The 20,752-nt window shown below is 37.3% G+C and overlaps 2 protein-coding genes across 3 annotated transcripts in view; one reads left to right on the top strand and one right to left on the bottom strand.

Moving 5' to 3' along the window:
* The window catches only part of LOC107723240 (ras-specific guanine nucleotide-releasing factor RalGPS1-like), a 120,754-nt gene that overhangs the window by 44,340 nt on the left and 55,662 nt on the right, over positions 1–20,752 (bottom strand). The window lies entirely within an intron of this gene.
* angptl2b (angiopoietin-like 2b) overlaps positions 12,569–20,752 on the top strand; it is a 19,068-nt gene continuing 10,884 nt past the window's right edge. The window contains exon 1 of one of the 2 annotated variants that reach the window (XM_016531800.1): positions 12,569–12,753. The gene's annotated coding sequence lies outside the window, so the exon portion shown is untranslated. The remainder of the gene's footprint in view (positions 12,754–20,752) is intronic. The other variant, XM_016531799.1, reaches the window with a different exon arrangement.

Genomic DNA, 20,752 nt, shown 5'->3' with positions numbered 1-20,752 from the left:
TATGCATTGAGTGGCAAATTTGTGCAATTTCCCTCCACTTATAATTAGGGCTGTCAATCACATCTATCAATATTTAACTGTACATAATCTCAATTTTGTGCCATTAATGCATTCCTGTTTAAGAAAAGACAACTAAATAATAGTGCTTTGTGTAATTATTAGCTTTACTGTAAAAAAAAAAATCTGTGACATTTACGGTAAAATACAGGCAGCTGTGGTTGCCAGAACCTCACCGTAAAAAATATGATAGCAACATTTTAGGTTTTACATACTTAACTTAAATTCACAATAAAAAAATTTCATTAACTGATGTAATGTTAATATACCAACCTATTGAAGTACTAATATCTGTTTTGAACCAATGTACACTGATAACCACCAAAAACAGTTGGTGATGAGAACGTCACATGATGAATTAAAGCTCATCACAAACAGCTTTTCCACACGCCGCGGAGGAAAATACTAAGATGCACACAGTGTCATTCACACAAATACTAAACACCATCATAGTAACACACATGATACTGAAATAATGCAATAAACATTCATTTAACAACATTAGATGTAAGAACCCTAATGTACACAACTGAGAAGAAAAAAACTAAGAAGAAAATTATAGTTATAGTTATTTAAAACAAAACAACAAAAAAACATCAAATATGAAGTGTCATGCAAGGAATTCTGGTAGTGTTAATTAACTTTTTTCACTGTAAATTATACAATTACTTTTTCTTTTTCACGCCCAAAATCCGTAATTTTAACAGTATTTTACTGTAAAATGACATTAAATGTAATTACAGTTATTCACCATACATAGTACAGTATGGAAACGTACTGTTAAACAATTAACAGGTTTTTAAAGTAGCATTTTTACAGTCCTTTTCTATTAAAATCACGATAATTTTTTACAGTGTTCAGCATTTTGACACAAATTTCTGCAACAGCTCTGCTTGCTTGTCTCACTTGTTCAGTTTTTTTTTGCATAAAAAAACAATTAAATCAAAAAGAAAATAATTAAATTCCATCATAAAAAAGTCAGAAATACTTGTTTGTTAGGGACTGAATTATAAATGAATTGATTTATAAATAAAAATAAATTCCCTGTATCACATGTTTTTGTGTGCATGACACATAGCTTTAACCAGTTTTTTGAAATCACAAAGACCAGAATAAATTATATTATCAAATGGAATAATGTGTCAATGTGTGCAAAAAATTTAATGAAATAAAATAAAAATATAAATAAATACATTTACTTTGAAAGTCCAACTTCACATATATTACAATATGCAATAATTCAAGAATTATTTAAATTGTTCATTGATTTATTATTATTGTAGACTTTATTTAATTAAAATTTTCTTTTTTCTTTTCTTTTGTATTCAACATGTTATTTGGTTTGTTATTTACTGTTAAAAACCAATAAACATTCATTAAAAAATTAACTTTTTATTGATTATATAATGTCTGTGTTAGGCTAATCAAAAAGAAGGGCCGATATGATAATCTTTTCCACAATTTCACAAAAAGGTAAAGTTCATGGTCAATTTCTTGCTGTTGCTGACAACAACTCTTTTTCTCATGGTGGTGATGTCAGTTATTTCACAGTGGAAAGGATGAGTAATCTGAGGCCTTGGGGTGAAAGGGTCACCTGAGGTCAACGCAAGCACATCCATCATCAATGGAGACAGGAGAACACTTCAGCCTTGTTCTGACTAATGTTTACCCAGCAGAATCTGTGTGGTGGCCCTGCTTAAGAGGCTGACCTGGTTTTGTATGTTCCTCACCTCTTTCATTCGTATAATGTGTGCAGAATGGCGCGAATGAAAAGTCAATGCTTTTATGGAAAAAGTTCACCCTGAACAAATGCACAGTTCCCTGTCAACCTCCGCATGACAAGACTTCAATGGAATGAATGCACTTTTTACAGCCTAAATACATGAAAGTTACTCCTACATACACATCCCCCATGATTCTTGATCCTTGCAGCTGGGATGATGTCACAGATCATTTTCTTGGTTTGGTCCACCTCCGCTATAATTAGACTTTCACACCGCAAGCCCTTTCTATCTTCACAGACACGCACAAACCAAGACAAGATCCGTGTCAAACAATGAATTAATTATTGCTGCCCTGCAATCATCTGCAACCGCCCAAACAAACACAAAGCTTTTTGACAAAAACGAACTGTTGCTCTGGGGAAATGTCCATGACCTCAGATGCTCACTTTTTCCATGTTTGGAAAACTTGAGCACATTGGACTTCATGCATGATCACAGCAGATCAAAGATCCTTTTCTAATCTGAGGTCAAGTCAGGATTTAAATGTTTTTGTATATTTCACATTTGACTTGTTTTTCCATACACTTTTGAACTCTTACTGACAACCTTTAACAGTCAAAATAATTATATAATATGTTCCGCAGAATACATGTGAAGATATTGAGATGATACCGTTCAAAAGTTTGGGGTCTGTTTAAGACTTTTCAATGTTTTTGAAAAAAAGTATTTTATGCTCACCAATGCTGCTTTTATTTGATTAGAAATACAGTAAAAACTGAAAAATTGTGAAATATTACTATTTAAAATAACTTTTTTTTTTTTTTCCAAACAGTCTTTTTTTCCACTGGATTAATTTACACAGATTAATTGTTCACCTCAAGACTAGCAATGTGCGCTATCAAGTAAATAGAGTCCATTTTGATTTCATGAGGACTTTAAGGTTTAATTCTCACTACTAACTAACAATTAACTATAACTTTTGCCTCAATAAAATCCTAATTTGCCACTTATTAATAGTTTGCAAGGTAGTTGTTAAATTTAGGCCTGGGGTAGGATTAAGAAAAAAAAAAAAAAAAACCAAATTGGAAAACTAAAAAAAAAAAAAAAAAAAAAAAGCCTAATTTAAAAGCAAAATAAAACACTAACATAGATTAAATATTTTATTTGTTTTCCTGCATGTCACGTGACCATTAACCGACGTCAGAGAAACGTGAACATGCAAACGTGTTACTTGGTTATTAATTTATTACCTTACAATCTCTGGATTACTTCAAGTAAATATATTAGGTAAAAGAGTTACAGCTGTCAAAAAAGTTTGGGAATCCCTGCATTGCATGCAAATAAGAAATAACATGAATTTGTGCATTTAATGTGTAGCCTACTAAAGACATAGTAATGCACGGTTAAATAACCCACTGAGTGATAATTCAAATAAAAATGAATGTGTTCAGCAGTAGTTGATGCAATGTTGAAATGTTGAGAAAAATACTTCTTAAAATTGAAATTATTTTTGTAAATCCAATGGTCAAATGCTGTGTGTCCTCATAGCAAACCTGACTAGTAACTGTCCACAAAACTGGAAGACTTTCTGAATGAATATAAGCAGAAAGCTATTTTAGAAAGAAAAATGTAAAAGATAAAAAAGAAGAATTAGGGAGATTTAATAAATTATGAATAATTAATTGCTATTGTGTCAATAATATGTAATCATGTAACCAAAAAAAAAGTAACTTAATCTAATTACAGTACTTAATTTGTTGAATCTGATTACATAATTCAGATTGCATGTAATCAGTTACTACCCAGCACTGAATCTATTCGATGAATTTTAGATGTTAGACATGCTAGGCTTTTGTTGTCATAGACCTTAGTCAGGGTAGCGTCATATATAATTTTGAAACCCCGGATTGCACAGATCGCTTATATATATATATATATATATATATATATATATATAAACCTTATTTATAATATTTAACCCTCAAACACAATGCAAAATTCAAAATATAGTTAAAACACCTGAAAAAAAAAAAAAAAAAAAATGCCTTTAATATGTTAAAGGTCCAAAAGTCTATGATCACAATTTCAGGATTTTGAAAATTTTTCTTTGAAATATTAGAGAACAGAAAATGCAGTCACACTTTATTTTAAGGTCTGATTCTCGCCATTAACAAACAATTAACTATGACTTTTGCTTTAATAAACTCCTATTTCCCTGCTTATTAGTAAGGTAGTTGTTAAATTTAGATATTGGGTCAGATTAGGGATATAGAATGGTCATGCAGAATACGTGCTTTATATGCACTAATAAACAGCCAGTATGTTAATAATAGGCATGCTATAATAAGCAACTAGTTAATAGTGAGAATTGGTGCCTATATTAAAGTGTTACCAAAAATGCCAATATAAAGAAAAAGAAAAAGAAATTCATTTCAAAGTACTTTGTTAGGTCACTGATCAATTGTTAGCAAATCAGTGACCATGTGAGCTTCTTTAGATAAAAGGTCAGATTTCCTTACTTCCACTGAAGCACACAAGATGCTCTTTGGAACACTCATATCATGCTGGATAACACGGATCATCACACACAGGCTTTTGACTTCTGAAGAAATACAAAACCTGGCATTAGCAGATAGATGACATCACACTCCTTGTGTTTGTGCCCGCTGAACAAGGTACACTGCATCAGGTATAACAAGAGGCCATATCAGCAACAAATCCTCAAGATAAACTACTATCGTTCCTGCTTCCTTTGAACTACGTTTCTACCCGCTGACTATCTTAAGTTAACACTCTCTGTGCTTCCCAGTCACAACAGAAAAAAAGACAGATATCCCTAACTGTTCTCTTTGTGATATTAAGTGGCTCAAAGCCCAGGCGTGTACAACAGCGCTTTGTTACCAAAAACATTTAATGGACAAAAGTGGACAAAACAAAAGACAGATGAAAAGTACAGGGATGAAAATAAAGGGAAATGAAAGAAAGTGCTAGTTTTGATGGGGATGTAATGAACTGACCAATGTCAAATGCTAGACAGCTTGAAACACATGTTTATTTGCATTTATGAGATGCTTATGCTTGCAAGCAGGGCAAGAACTTTCATGTTGCACATTCATGTCAAACATTTTTGATTTATAGTGACAGTCACGATCTTCTCCACAGCGATGACTACAGCACTGAGCTATTTTGGTCTGTCTCTCTCTTTTCTCATCAATTATTTTGGAGCTTTTTCACTTTGGTCTGACTTGCAGTTAGAGCACCTCATCCACTTTTTCAAAAAGTTTTGAGCATGTCTAGCAACCCAAGCTATTTTAATATACACCTCATCAACATTTTATTTTATGCATTATTTATCTTTTTTAATCACAAGTTTGTAAGGAATCACAGTGGTTACCAAACTTTTCCTAACAAGCAACAAGCATGTTTTTTATTCCAATTATATTCTGCTTTACGTCTCACAACAATATTTTGCAAGAGGTTTTCTTTTCATTTGAAAGTTATGTTTATGTAATTATTTAGATTAGCCAAAATGATGAAAGACGCAATAAAACCCCAAAGAAAAAGCTTTTAATTTTTGTTTTGCCACATTTAAAGTGAGTGTGCAAATGTTTTGATAAATTAACCATTTGTGAATCAACATTATTTTAATATTGAGATAATTGTCACACTACAGAAGGAGACCTCGGGGAGACAGACAGGTAAGTGTAATCTCTAAAAAGTGTAAACAGGTAAGCTGGTGACTGGGATGGTGAACTTGTGACAGTACCACCCCCTCTCGGAAGGCGCGACCCTGCGACAAAAGGAGTCCAACAGGGGAGGGAAGGTGGGTGTCCTGAAGCTGTGGCAGGAAACAGAGGTAAACACGGAGGTGCTTGCAGGTTAGGACACCTCCAGGGCGGCGCTGGCAACTCAGGGAGCCAGGAAGGCACCGGCCGATCAGGAGTTTATGGCGGCGGCGGCCGTTCGGTAGGCCATGGGGCGAGCTTTGGAGGGCGCTCTAGAGGAGCGGACACTAGAGGGCGCTCTGGAGGGGACAACCACCAGAGTACAGGAGTCGAGGTTAGGGATTTGAATTTCATGGAACGAATGGCTTTCTTGGCCGAGACTGGGGAAGTACTCTCCAAAGCAGAAGGAACGGCTCTACTGGCCGTGACAAGGGAAATTGACAGAACGGCACTCCTGGCCGTGACTGGGGATTTTCTTTCCATTGAAGGAGGAATGGCTCTCCTGGCCGGGATGGGGAAACTTCCTTTGATTAAAAAAGGAATGGCACTCCTGGCCGTGATGTGGGGACTTAATCCAACTGAAGAAGGAACGGCTCTCCTGGCCATGACGAGGGGACTTAATCCAACTGAAGAAGGAATGGCACTCCTAGCCGTGACGAGGGAACTGGATCCAACAGAAGATAGAACGGCACTCCTGGCCGTGATAGGGTAGCTGATTCTTACAGCAAGGGGAACGGCTCTCCTGGCCGTGGCAAAGTCATTTAATCCGACTGAAGGGGGAACGGCACTCCTGGCCGTGACGAGGGGACTTAATCCGACTGAAGAAGGAACGGCACTCCTGGCCGTGATAGGGTAGCTGATTCTTACAGCGATGGGAACGGCTCTCCTGGCCATGGCAAAGACATTTAATCCGACTGAAGAGGGAACGGCACTCCTGGCCGTGTGTCTAGGACTCAGATCATTGGCAGGAGCCTTTAATGGACTCTGGTCAAAGGCTGGAGCCTGTACTGGATTCTGGTTGAAGGCTGGAGCCTGCTTTGGACACCTGTTGGCACTTGACACTGGTCAGGGGGTGAAGCCGACATTAGACCTTGCTTCGAGGCTGAGGCCGACACTGAAGTCTGGTCGAGGGCTGGAGAATGCTCTGGACTCTGGTTAGGGGCATGAGCCTTTACTGGGAACTGGTCGGGGCCGGGAGCTTGCACTGGACTCTGGTCAGGGGCTAGAGCCCACACTGGACTTTGGTCAGAGGCTGGAGCTTGCACTGGACTCTGGTCAGGCACAGATACCCTCTTTGGGCCAAACTCGGGGACAGAAGCCCTCTTTGGGCTAAACTCGGGAACAGAAGCCCTCTCTGGGCTAGACTCTGGGACTGGAGCCCTCTCAGGGCTAGACTCGGGGACTGGAGCCCTCTCTGGGCGAAACTCGGGAACAGGGGCCCTCTCTGGGCTAAACTCGGGAACAGGAACCCTCTCTGAGCTAAACTCCGGAACGCAAGCCTTCTCTCGACTCGTGTCAAGGGCTAGAGCCATCTCTCAACTCGGGTCAGGGGCTAGAGCTGATCTGGAGCTGTGCTCCGAGACGGGTGTATGGTCTGTATTGGGTTCTCATACGGGCTTTTGGACTGAAGGTAAACTTGGAGTTAACTCACTGGTACGAGTGGGCTCTTTACTGAATTCTGGGGTTGGAACGGACTCTGAATTTGTTTGGACTGTAGTGGATTCTGGACTGAACTTGATGAAATGAGCGGACTCAGGGGATGGAGCCGACACTGGAGCGGACTCATTTCTGGATTCTGGGACTGGAACGAACTCACGGGCTGGAATGGACACTTAGAAAGGCTCTGGGATGGCGGCCATTTTGAATACAGACTCTGTACTGGTGGCCTTAACAGGTAATGCTTCCGGAACAGCTGCCATAATGTGTGATATCTGGTGATCAGAGGTCATGATTGGTGATGACTGAAGTTCAGCGAACCTAATGGTTGATGACTCCAGATCGGCAGCCATAATGGGTGAGGACTGGTGGTTAGCGGCCCTGATAGGTGATGACTGAAGATCGGCGGCCATGACGGGTAATGACTGAAGGTCAGCGGCCCTGTTGCATGCAGACCCGGGACTGGCGGCCATGACAGGTGCTGATATTACCGGAAGGCTGAGCGGTTTTTCGGGAGTAAACCGGCTTCGTAGAAGGGCATATAGGACATATTGTTCCAACGTGCAATTGGTCGTGTTCCAGGGCATCAGCGATTAAAATGGTTCGTCCAAACCTATGTCAAAGAATGTCATCAGCTCCTCATCCTTCAAATTAGCAGCAGAGGCCAGCTCCAAGAATTCCTGGGCATATTCCACTAGAGGTCGGCCATGTTGAGAAAGAGAGTATAGTTGGTCCGATAGGAGGAGGAGGGTATTCATGTTGTAAATCCGATCTTACGGTCTGGTCTTCTGTCACACTACAGAAGGAGACCTCAGGGAGACAGACAGGTAAGATGCAGAGCAAACGGGTGAGTAACTCAAGAGTCTTTGAGAATGACTGGACTTAGCGCAGGTTAATAACCGATCCTTGTATCTCTTTACAGGCCCGACAGATGATGCAGACGGCGAAGACAGGCGGGTAACAGGTGAGAGTCCAGGTAGGTGAGTCAGGTAAGGAGTAACAACGTTTATTTTCCTCTTTGCAGGTTGGCAGGATGAAGACGAGATGTCAGGACGTGAGAATGCAGGTGAGTAGGTTGACAGACAGTTGACCCTGAGAGGTCAAGTAAATATCTACAGCGGATCTAAATATTTATAATTAATTATAACTAGTTATGATTAATTATTCATATTTCCCCATGAGCTGATTCGCTACATGTGACAATAATATTATAGGTTTTATTCATGTTTTGAATTTGTTTTTATTTTACATTCTGTTTTTATTTTAATTTTAGTGAAATTTATAGTAATTTTAGTATTTTATATGTCTATATAGTTTTTATATTATTACTATATAGTTATTATTATTATTATTATTACTACTATATAGTTTATTATATTTTTATTACAGTTCAAGTTTATTTTAGTACAAGTTAAATTAGCATGAGAAATATTGCCTTGGCAGTTATTTGAAATAAAACTTAAGACAAGACTCTTCTAAATCAGTAGCAGCGATATTAAAGTGAACTAAAACTAAAGCCATGACGTATATGCATATATATATATATATATATATATATAAATAACTTGATGTACTAAAAGTTCTAAAACTAAAACTGAAAAAAAAACTATATAGACATTAAAAACTAATAAAAAATTATTAGCAATTTATTTATGACCAAATTATCTGACTAAATTATTTATCAAATTACAAAATGTATACCTAATGAAACATACTTGCAGCTTAAGCTAAGAGCGAGCAACCTCTGAGAAACAATTAATTAGTTAACATGGAAGGCTATGAGCTAATGCTCGGAAATATTGCATCTATGTATCAATTAAACATCTGTTAGGGAAATTATGCCATTTACATCATGGGATGATTTGCAGTGGGTGGACATGAATTTGAGCCCGATTGCAACCCCATATATTGCTTTCACCTGTCTGCCACATCATTATCTCTCCACTGGAACCACTGTGTTCAGCAACAGATGCTAGTCTGATGTTTTCTTTCTGAAGTGAGACACAGTCTGGGAGCTATTCATTTGAGATCACTTTGTCTTTTCCTTTCCTCACCTGAAGGGAAATCACTAACAATCTAGCATCTTTGCTAGGCACATGTGTTCTTCGGCAGAAATCTAATGAGAATCTCTCACTTGATTTTCCTTTCAAATTTTGCCTTTGAAAAGCACTGATTAGTCACATAGAAAGAATATTTTACTTTCAATGCTGCCTGTGTTTTGGATTAGCAATGGAAAGAGAAGCAACCCACAGTTACACACTGGTTTTGGATGAATTCCAAGCACACAGTCCTCAGCAAAGAATCTGACACAGTTAACTGAGTCTATGACACAGATCAGAGAGCTCGATACAAACCACAGTGCTGACTGGCATTGTGAATAAGACAAAACGAACGCAAAAACCCCCAACACATGGTGCAGTTTTTCCCACCACTAGCATGTGGAAAACTGATGTTCACATCTAATAACACTTCTGATCAAAGATCACTTTCAAGAGGTTACCTTGGTCTTTTGGTCTTACACCACTTCATGTGTCTCTGATATAAATAAATGCTGCCATAGTATCTGTGGATTTCTGAACGTCTAACTAAAATATTTAGCAGCTGCTCATTACATTCATTATCTCAGATATCACGTTTGGTGTACTAAGAGATAAACTGAAAGAACGAATGATAGAATGATAGATAGACAGAGAGACAGAATGAATGAATGAATGAATGAATGAATGAATGAACGAATGAACGAATGAACGAACAATTGACAGAACAAATGATACAACAAGCGAGCGAATGAGCGACAGACAGACAGACAGACAGACAGACAGACAGACAAATAGATAGATAGATAGATAGATAAAATGAACAGATGAACAATAGATAGACCTGAATGATAGAACGATAGAACGATATAGATAGATAGATAGATAGATAGATAGATAAAATGAACAGATGAACAATAGATAGACCTGAATGATAGAACGATAGAACGATATAGATAGATAGATAGATAGATAGATAGATAAAATGAACAGATGAACAATAGATAGACCTGAATGATAGAATGATAGAAAGATAGATAGATAGATAGACAGATAGATAGAGAGATAGATAGATAGATAGAATATGTTTAGATACAATATATAAAATATGAATAGAATGTTTCAATTCTCCCTTTTCAATCAAAACTTTACTGCTTCTTCATGGCAAATCACATCAGGAAAAAGTAGGTGTTTATTTCCAAGACTTTTGGGATATCAGGCATAACGTTTCGATTCTCTGAGCTGCGTTCCAGAGGAACGTTTCTGCCAAGCAAAGCAAGACTCTGTACCTAGCACCAACAAAACCGCTTCAGAGTACTGATAAAATCCAAGGAATAATTTATGGATGACTTTACCCTTTTGTCAGCATTTTCCAATGTCTTTCTTCTTCATATGGTTTAAAATGCAGTTAAGCCACTGAAAATACATTATTTCCACATATATAATTTTTTTATGTCTTAGCTACACTACATACCAGATATCTGGACTATGCTTTCAGCATTTGTTTACATCGACATTACAGTAGGATAATTTACATAACTGATTTTTATACTAAAAAATTAATCCAATAAAGAGTGGTGGATTGTTCAAGAACATTTGTCTTTTGGTTCAGAATTCCGAGATGTTTCTCAAGTTTCATTGCTAACCCTTTTTATACTTCCCCTGCTGAAAAGAGGATGAAAGTCTGTTCACAGTCTAAAGTTAATGGATCTTGATTGATCAGAGACAGATGATAATGGGATACACAGTCAGTCAGTGTGGATTACAACTCCCCAAAGATCTCAGCTATTCTTTCTGATGAAGTAAAACCAGGTGAGCTTTGACCTTATAAGAATCACAGTTTCTATTCAACATCTGCTCTAAGAACACCTTGTGAGTCGTACAGAGAGTGAACGTTCCATAGAGAAACATACCACATCAGACAGCTTGTAAATACCCTCAAACTGATTTCCTGTTTGGGGAAAAAAAAGAAGAAAAAATTAACAGGACCACCACAGCATGCTAGAGCTTTTATTATAGTCCATAGACCACTGTGGAGAAATGCTAATAAATGCAGGGAAATGCGAAATTAATAATCTTGGGTGTAGAATGGGTTGACTCTTCTGAACATTTAACAGTTTTTAAATCATTAAATCTTAATTTAATTAATTTAAAAAATATATTTTTAAAGGTTTTGAAATACATTTCAGGTAACAGGTCCACCAGGTCAAACCACAGTAAATGAAGTCAAAATATGTTCACATATTCAAAGCCACAACCCACTGGCCCCTGAAAACGAAACAGGATGTTACCAATAAAACAAAACAAATCCAGACCTACTCCACAACAACAACTATGAAACTGTGGTAATGCAACGAAATAAACAAGCTGTTGTCAGTATAAATAACTGCATCACCAAACTCCTGCACATAAAAAGTAGCTTTGTGATTTATTTCCAGCAATAACAGAGATGCACAGGTCAATCACTGTTATTATTACTTTTTATAAACCAACTCCAACGTAAAACCAAGAAAGAAGTTCATTATCTCAATTAAAAGCCAAAAAAAGACAGAATTACCATGCTCCCTTTCTCTTTTCCTCTCATTTTGATCTTTCTACCCCTCATTCTAGCCAGTTTCCTAACCCTATATCCATGCCCAATTAGGACCTGATTGCTGTGACATCACTGAACTCCAGACAACAGTTGCAGCTGGTAGCCGACCGGCCGGAAATAGACACCGAAAGGGAGAACTGAATAGCAGGGGTTGTGAATATGGGTGGGGGATTAGAAGCTCATGCTTTCAGATCCCTTTGTGCCAAGGGGAGGAGAGAGTGGAGAGGGGGTGGACCAACCCCAAATCCACTGCCTGTTGTAAAGAAGAGAGGGAGAGAGAGAGAGAGAGAGAGAGAGAGAGAGAGAGAGAGAGAGAGAGAGAGGAACAGAAAAAGTTAGTGCAACCGAGGTTATGGACTTAGTCCAGTAAGAGTGACAGGGAACACACAAACTCTTCAGAGGGCTGGGAAGAACATGCTGGTGGACTTTCATTGCCTTCAAAACCCAGAGGAACCTACAGTACTTAACATACATAGCTGCTGATCTTCTGAGGTCTTCAAAGCCCTCTTTAACATCTCCTTAAAATACTTGACAGTGAACATTTTAAAAGACTCCCAAGGACTTGCTATCTTGAAAGTCACGCTTTGATTTAATTTTAACGACTTTTCAGTTTGTTTAATATATATTTACCATTTCACTCCTATCTCCCTAAGAAGGCGGCTTGAAGTGGTTCTTGTCAGAGTTCTTGAGAGAGGATTCGCAGGCTTTGCGTCGCCACACAGACAGAGGTGTTTAATTGAGGGCTTTAAGACTGAAGACCTTTCCACTGACACCGAGGACATACTAACAAAGAGAGACAGTGGGGGATTACGACAGACCGAGAGAGAGGGAAACCCCACAGAGCAATTTCTGCAAGTTGTGATGACTATTTCCACAGAGGCACTTCATACGGTTTCTCCAGGACATTGACGGATTTCAAGAGGGTGCTGTGCAATAGACTGGAATCATCTGGTAAGGCTAAGGTGAGCTCTGCTCGCTCTCTAAACATGTGTAATTGCATCCGGCTCACCACAATGCATGTGCTAATCTTGGAATGAACTTTTAAACACCTGTTTGCGCTCAGCCGAGTTGCCTTTTTGTAACATGCTGAGATCGGGGGTTGTTCTGTGTGCTTGGGTAATCGTTTTTAAGCTTCAACCTCCCACTCCGCTGCTGTCATGGTTGTATGGATAACATCTGTCACCTCGGATGACATTTCATTCTGATGGTTTAAGTGATGAGATAATCTTTGCTGGGCTTGTTGAAGACAATGGAAGTAAAAGATTTGGAGACAGGGTGTTTTAGCGGCAACGGGCAGTTAATTGGTAATATACACACAATGGTTGTTATCAATGAGGGTCCCAGACGCAATCGGAGACAACAAAGCAGCCACGCGAATAATGACGTCTGCGGGCATTCAGACCAAAAGAGTCGTTCCCCATGTGCTCTAAGAGAGTTTAGACAGGTTTACGAATACGCTGAGGTGTGAATGATGGAAAAAGAAATAAAAAAGTGGTTTAAAACAGCATGAAAAGAGTTTTTTTCAGTTTTATGATTGAATTTTTCATTTTAGAATTTGAGAAAGGAAAAGAAGAGGGATGCAAGACAGGGATGGAGTGAGGTAAAGTAAGCTACACATCCCAATCCCAGAACGAAATGATTTGCTGGGACAGGATGCTAGAGAGTTGACTGTTGATGTGACTCTTTGTTTCATTCCCCAGGAAGCTTTTTTCCATTTGTTGTAATCGGAACGGAGGCAGACTTCTGAATCGGGCTTTGTTCAGCTCCGGTTCTGTTTGAATGAGAGAGAGCTTATGGGTGAATATGTTTTCAAAATCTGACTAGTCTTTAGTACTCGCTTTATTGACGGGCATGCCATGGCAACAAAATACACAAAGCGCATAATTGCAACTGTATACAAAGCACTCAGGATTGTTTATCCAATGGTGTAGGGTTTTCAACTATGGGTCCTTGAAGGTATTCCAGGGGTTCGCAGAGAGGATAACATATGTAGAATGTGCTTGTATTCTCTGATTATTAACTACTTATATTTTTAAATTATAATATATTAATAAAAGCTATCATACAGTCTTACCTAAACAAATCTATCTTTCTCATACTGGGGGTCCGTCTGGGTGCAGGGTCTGTCTAGCAGACTGATCTCATTACTATCTGCAGGTATTCGTACATAAAGTTTGCAAATATATTTAAGTATGTTTAGATATGCTGAATGGTACAATGTGGATGTATTTATGGTACCTAAAATGTAGAAGTATTAACATATGCACAACTTTAGAAAGTTTCAAATGTTTATATTTCTGTTATTTGTATTATTACGCTTAATTTCTTTATTAAATCGCATGTAGCAAATACAATAAAATCAATTTATTAATTGCAGGAATTCAATATTCAATTAATCTTAAAGGATTTGCAAATATTTCCACATGCCTAAAATTTTTCTGTATATAAAATGCTTATTTTAGATGCTCGCAGTACATTATTAATATACTGTATACTGTTCAAACTAAAAAAAAACAAACAAAAAAACACATTTATTATGCTTTATTGTTTTTTTTTATTAACTAAATGCAGCCTGGGTGAGCATAAGAAACGTCAAATAAATAAATAAATGAATTAATTAATTAAAAATATACAACATAAATAAATAAATAATATGCAATTTCTCATGAGATCACAAAAACTAGCTAAACAATACCTAAAAGCTGATAAAACGTTCTAGTAAATCACAACTCAAATTTAGGTCTGCTCCTCACACAAATCCTTCAGATAACTTGGAAGATAACTTTTAGGGCATTTTAGGCTAGCTTGAAAGTTTAAGTCACTAAATACTTTTATGGGAAAGGGCGACTTAAACATTCTGCTAAGTACACAATAGCATCATTTTTGGGTGAACTATTCCTTTAAAACAGAACGTGACACTGTGGAACATCATTACACTAATGATGCACAAGCAGGTCCATTGTTAAACATGTGAAAGGCCTGCGTTTAGTCTCATTACTCTGTGTGCTCCGCTAACCTACATATAACTCTGCAGTCAGAGATAATTTGTAGGGGCACACAGGCACAAGTGTGAGGTGAGGACTTCATCAGCCTTCACCAGCCTCTGCGTGTGTGTGTGTGTGTGTGAGTGAGTGAATATGGCAGCTTGGCTCACCCTAATGAGGAGGGGCGGAATTCAAGGAATGCCACGCTAAGGTTGAAATGAGAAGGGCAGGCGAGAAAACAAGGGAATGATGGAGCGAGAGGGAAAGACTGAAAGAAGGCATCAAGCAGCTGTGTTCCCTCAGCACCTAATCAATGACTAAAACACTGTGATTGTGCCACAGTCAGAACTAATAGGAGTAATGACAGCTGATGTAAATGACTGCACTAATGCTATGGGTTTAGATCAGAATTTAAGAGTGGGCTCTCTTTCAATTCATGAGTTGGAATTAGAAATGAATTGGCCACAACACACAACATGTTGAATTTGAATGACAGGAAAAGCAACTTACCGTATGTGAAATTCTTTGAAATTTAGAGAAATTGTAGTTTATTAGTTAGTTGATGTATGAAGCAATCTATTAATAATTCAACAAATTATTATTTTAATCAGGTAATCAAGTAGATAATTTAAAACGTATTCCTATTTATTTCTTGATGAATACATTTGATCCCGAACTCATGATACATATTCATCTAAAATAAGTTCAATATTGAAATGAACTTTTTTTTTCTTTCATGGAAAAAAATGCTGTTCTTTTGAAATAATCTTTTGAAGAATCCTGTTTCCATAAAAATATTATGAGACACAACTGTTCAACATTAATAATAATCAGAAATGTTTCTTGAGCACCAAATCAGCACAGATTACATTCAGTTCAAGTTCAACTTTGTCAAAATAATATTTTTTCATTAAAAAAAAAAAAGAGTGTTTGCATAATACAATGAACTGAATTACATAAGTAAATAGAGCATGCTTGGAAACGAAGTAGTTTCAAACAATGATTATTAACATAATGTACCAATACCTGGAAACACAATACATTGAGAATATGATGACATGTTTAATAGGTAATTCTGAATAACATAAAAATAAAATTACATTCAAAATAAAATTACAAAGTACAATTCTGCATCCTGTTTGCTACCTCATTTTCAATTCAATTCAAATTCAGGAATTCCAATTTGCCAATGGCATTCCAAGGTATATTGTTAATGGTGCACAACAAGGCAGAACTTGTTTCCATCTGTTATTGTTCTTTCCCTTTTAAAAGGTGTTTCTTTATTTTTTATGAGGAATATGTGGAATAGTTCAAAAGCAGTTCAGTCATGCTGTAGCTTGTAAGTCATGCCACATCTGTAATGGAACACTGGACGAAGTAAACTTCACTTTGGCCTGTGGGACACTTCTCGAGGTGCGTGTCAGAAAGACAGGCTCTGGAGGATTTTGTTCCCACCAAAGGGGTAATGACAGCTCTGTGGATTAGGCAGATGTGCTTTCTCTTGTCCTGCCACTCACACAGACATTTCACCACAGACGAACGCATTTCCATTGTCTCTTTATGCTGGTTGGGGAGTCCTAGCTCTTAGACTTAGGGTCTCCATTGAATCACATGTTCTCAAACACATCTTATGTTCCACTCCGAGAAACCACAGATATTCCCCTTCCTAGACACACACAAACACATGAATGCAGACACACACAGAGGCACATGCTCACACACCACAGTGAAACCACATGCCGCCCGCAGCATTAGCTCACACGAGATGCTGCCTGCTGCAATGCCCCGGCCGTCTGACACTCTGTCAGAATATCCAACAAGTCGCAAGTCCAACTCCAACCTATCATTACTGGTCTGTTACAGCGGCACAAGGGGGTTCCTCAGCCTCACATGAAACACACTCTTTAGTGGAAACCATCATTATTTTTTCCTTTCAGGAAAAAGAAAGAAAAACACTAGATTGATGCACTACAGTTCAAAATGTTTTTGAAAATAGTCTTATATGCCCACCAAGGCTGCATTTATCTGATCAAAAATACAGTGAAAACAGAAATATTATGAAATATTATTACGGTAACACTTTAGTACAGGCAGGAATTCTCACTATTAACTTAGCATGCCTATTATCAACAGATTGGCTGTTTATTAGTACTTATAAAGCACATATTCTGCATGACCATATTCTACATTCTACATACCTAAACTTAACATCTACCTTACTAACTATTTATGAGCAGCAAATTAGGAGTTTATTGAGGCAAAAGTCAGTTAATGGTTTGTTAGTAGTGAGATTTGGACCTTAAAATAAAGTTACAATTTAAAACAACTGTTCTCTTTTTGAATATATTTTAAATTGTACTACAATAGATAACAAACATCATGCTACAATCGCAACAAACAAGAGAGAGCTAGTCCATATTGTGATACGAGAAGAAATATCTAACATTGTATGCAGCAACTGACCAATCAGAATTGTGTATTGTAGATTATAAATAGCATTGCTATGGACAATGGTGGGTATTAGGAAATATCAGACAATGAACACAGCGATTGACCAATCAGAATAGAGTATTCCAGATCATTTAAATAAACAAAAAACAAATCCAATCTGATCTGAGTAGCTGCCTTTCCTGGAAAATCCATCTTATAAATGGTAGCTGTGTTTTGGAACATGGAAACTGGTTTCTACTTCTAGCTGGTCATTAGCTTGTAAATCATTTTGGACCAGCTAGTAGTCACAGCAGTTTTAAGTGGTCAGAATTGTTTGTGAAACATTAATAACCTGCTTGGAGGTTATCTGATAATGGCTTTAGACTACCTAGAAACCAGCTACTGTGTTTCAAAACACAGCTACCGTCTTAAATGGATTTTTCAATAGACGTCTATAGATACTTCTTGTCAGTCAACAGCTTTTAACATTTCTGGCACTTAATCTGTCAGTAAGATTAGAAAGACAAAAGCAGTTCGTGAGGAGCGGAACACAACTGAAGAGTCTTAATCAAACATGTCCAGATAGCAGAATGGGGACATGAGAATGGCAAGTTTTCCATGGGACAGAAAACAACATCTTTTTTTCTGTGAAGATTATGTAACTTGATATCAGTGGCTGGCCGGAAATACAAAAATAGTTTGGCAGCACAAATAAGACAGATACTATGTAAACAGCTCTTAGATCATCTCTCATGTATTTAAACAGTAAGAACATGAAGGGTCCTGTCAAAGCTAGGAGAAAGAAGGGGATGAATAGAAAGAGACAACAAGATTTGTAATGCAAGCTGGCTATTAGATGAATATTTCTATGCTGACCAGTGGTAAAGTCATGATGTGGACAGACAGATTGCAGGTTTCCTGTGCATTTGCTGACTTCATTGGCAAAGGTCTGTTATTGTGGTTACTGTGCATAAACAACCACAACATAATAAACAACCTGAATTTTGTTCGCATCAATCCTCCTCAACAGAAAGACAGCTTGACAAGCAGAGATGTTAATACTAGTGGTAAAATGTTTCATCCATTAAAAATTCATCCATTAGTGCTAATATTTCTAAAAATCTTCCTGATGTTAACTGAACCAACTCCCCTCTGGCTGTCCTCCCAGAATATGTTATAAAACTCAACTAATGAGCACTGCAATCCCCTTTTCTCTAGATAATTCCCAAAAAACTCTGCTGTCAGCTTTGTCTTTTTTCGGTGCCATGATGATAACAGGCTGACAGAACAGAATTGTGGACATGTTGTTGGAGAAAAAGAGATCTATAAAATGTAAGATGCTAATTCGTTCTTTTGATCTGGGTCATTAATAATTAGAGCTCATGAAACTGCTCTATTATACAACAGACAGATTGTCAGTTTGTGCATTAGCGGTGACTCTTTTTAGTAATGAGTGAATTACTGAATCATTCACTCAATTGATTCATTCAGAAACACTGTTTCACGGAATCATTCACTCAAATGATTTGTTCACACCCTCTGATTCATTCTTGAAAAAAACAAGTGAAAGTCTTGAGTGAGTCACTGAATCATTCACTCAATCAATTCATTCAAAAATACTATTTTATTCAAGAACAAAACAACGGTCTTTATAAGTGAGTAATTAACTTATTCAATCAAACATTTTGTTCAAAATCATTAACTGCACAAGTAAACCACTGAATAATTCACTCAATCAGTTAATTGAAAAACACTGATTCATTCATGAACATAGTAATAGTCTTTATGAGCAAGTCACTGAATTTCTTTCTCTCAATTGATTTGTTAAAAACATTCAACAACAGGATTCATTCAGGAACAAAACACCTCTACTGTGCGTTGCTCAGAGATGCAGTGGTTAAAAGGAATGATTCATGTCTTATCAATAGAACTGCTATGTATATAAATGCCATGCTAATATTTAACTTGTGTGATACAGTAATAATCGTATGAATAATGCTGTATAACCTGCATGCATTTGTCATAAACGTGTGTTTGAAGTAAACATCCACTAAAACATCCCTGCAACTAAGGTTCATTACGCATGACTAGGCTATCTGTGAATGTACATGTACGTGGAGCTCAGAAAACCTGCTAGTGGGTTAGAAAGGTGTTGCACTATGCCGCTCTATAACTCAGTCCAACAGCAGCTTTCAATTAAAGTTCCCGAAGATGAAGCACTCTAGCTATACTTTCTAGGAAGAAGTGTTCTCCAAAGCTTTCACAGGCATCCTTAAACTTCTCACTGCATCCCCTCTTCCAGACACCCCCGGGCTGCTTTTCCAATATGCTCACTCTCTTTGAAACTTGGGGTAAACAACACAAAGTGGCTTCAAGTCATGAATATAAAAGGCCATGTGTTGTGTCATTACAGGTCTTTATGTAACTGGTATTTTCATTGTGAATAAATAATTCAGGCTAATAAATCACGTCATACCTTCCTGGAGACTGATTTCAAATGACAAGACATCCATTGGAAGCAGGTGTCAGTCCTGCAGTTCTCTGTCTTTGCAACTATCATAGAAACACATGTTATCCCTCATACAATCAGAACACATCCTGCACGTTTTACATTTTAAAGTGCCATGCACATCAAATGAAAATGTGAGGCATAGCTCAGTGAAAAGTAACACAGTTTCTCAAGTTTGACATGCTGTTTTAAAAGTTCGGCACAATGGTCAAATACAGTAGGTCCATTAATACATTTACATTTAAATGCAAGACACAGCAGAATGGAAAATGAGCCCAGGGTCTCAAGACGTATTTTGTTCAACTTGAACTTGACACCGAAAAAAAGCAAGACGCAAAGCAACAGTTAAATATGTCCCTGCAGCATGTTAACACAGAAAACAATTAAAAAGCAGCACAAAGGAACTCAAAAACTCACTCTGCATGAATCAGCCCTAATTCAGTATTAATATACTGGGTCATGTAAGTTTTTTTGGGCATGGTTTATGCACGCCTTGCACAATGCATTTTATGTAATACATGCTTATAATCAGAGTAAAATCCCAGTGCTTGCATGAACTAGAGCTACATCAGCTTTTCATTCTCCCTCCGTGATGTTCAAGCCTGTGGCAAGGTTCAGATAACCCAAGTGCCGTCATTGAGAACTCATTCATATGGCAGCTTACCATACCAGAGTCCTGCCAGGACACCCAAGATGACCAAACAATCCATTCAGCAGAATTAAACACTCTGTGTCACCCTGCAACTGGGGCAGCTCCATTTTTCAACGGGATATATGGTTTTTGTATGAGGTGTGGGTGGTCAAAACTGGCCTGATTATGTCAACAGTGTTGTTTACTAAAACTATTCAAAACATGTTTTTGGTAATTAAAATAAAAAAATTGTTAAAAAATGATAAAAATGACAAAAGTGCAACAAAATTACTAAAAATTAAAATTAAAACAAAAATTAAATGAAAGTTATTTCAAAATATTAATATTATTACATTTTCTAAATATGAACAATCTTAAATATATATACACACATATACATATATATA

The sequence above is a fragment of the Sinocyclocheilus rhinocerous genome, unplaced genomic scaffold, assembly GCF_001515625.1.
Source record: "Sinocyclocheilus rhinocerous isolate Xijiao unplaced genomic scaffold, SAMN03320098_v1.1 scaffold2199, whole genome shotgun sequence".
NCBI classification, from domain to species: domain Eukaryota; kingdom Metazoa; phylum Chordata; class Actinopteri; order Cypriniformes; family Cyprinidae; genus Sinocyclocheilus; species Sinocyclocheilus rhinocerous.
This window is presented reverse-complemented; position numbering and strand designations above follow the sequence as displayed.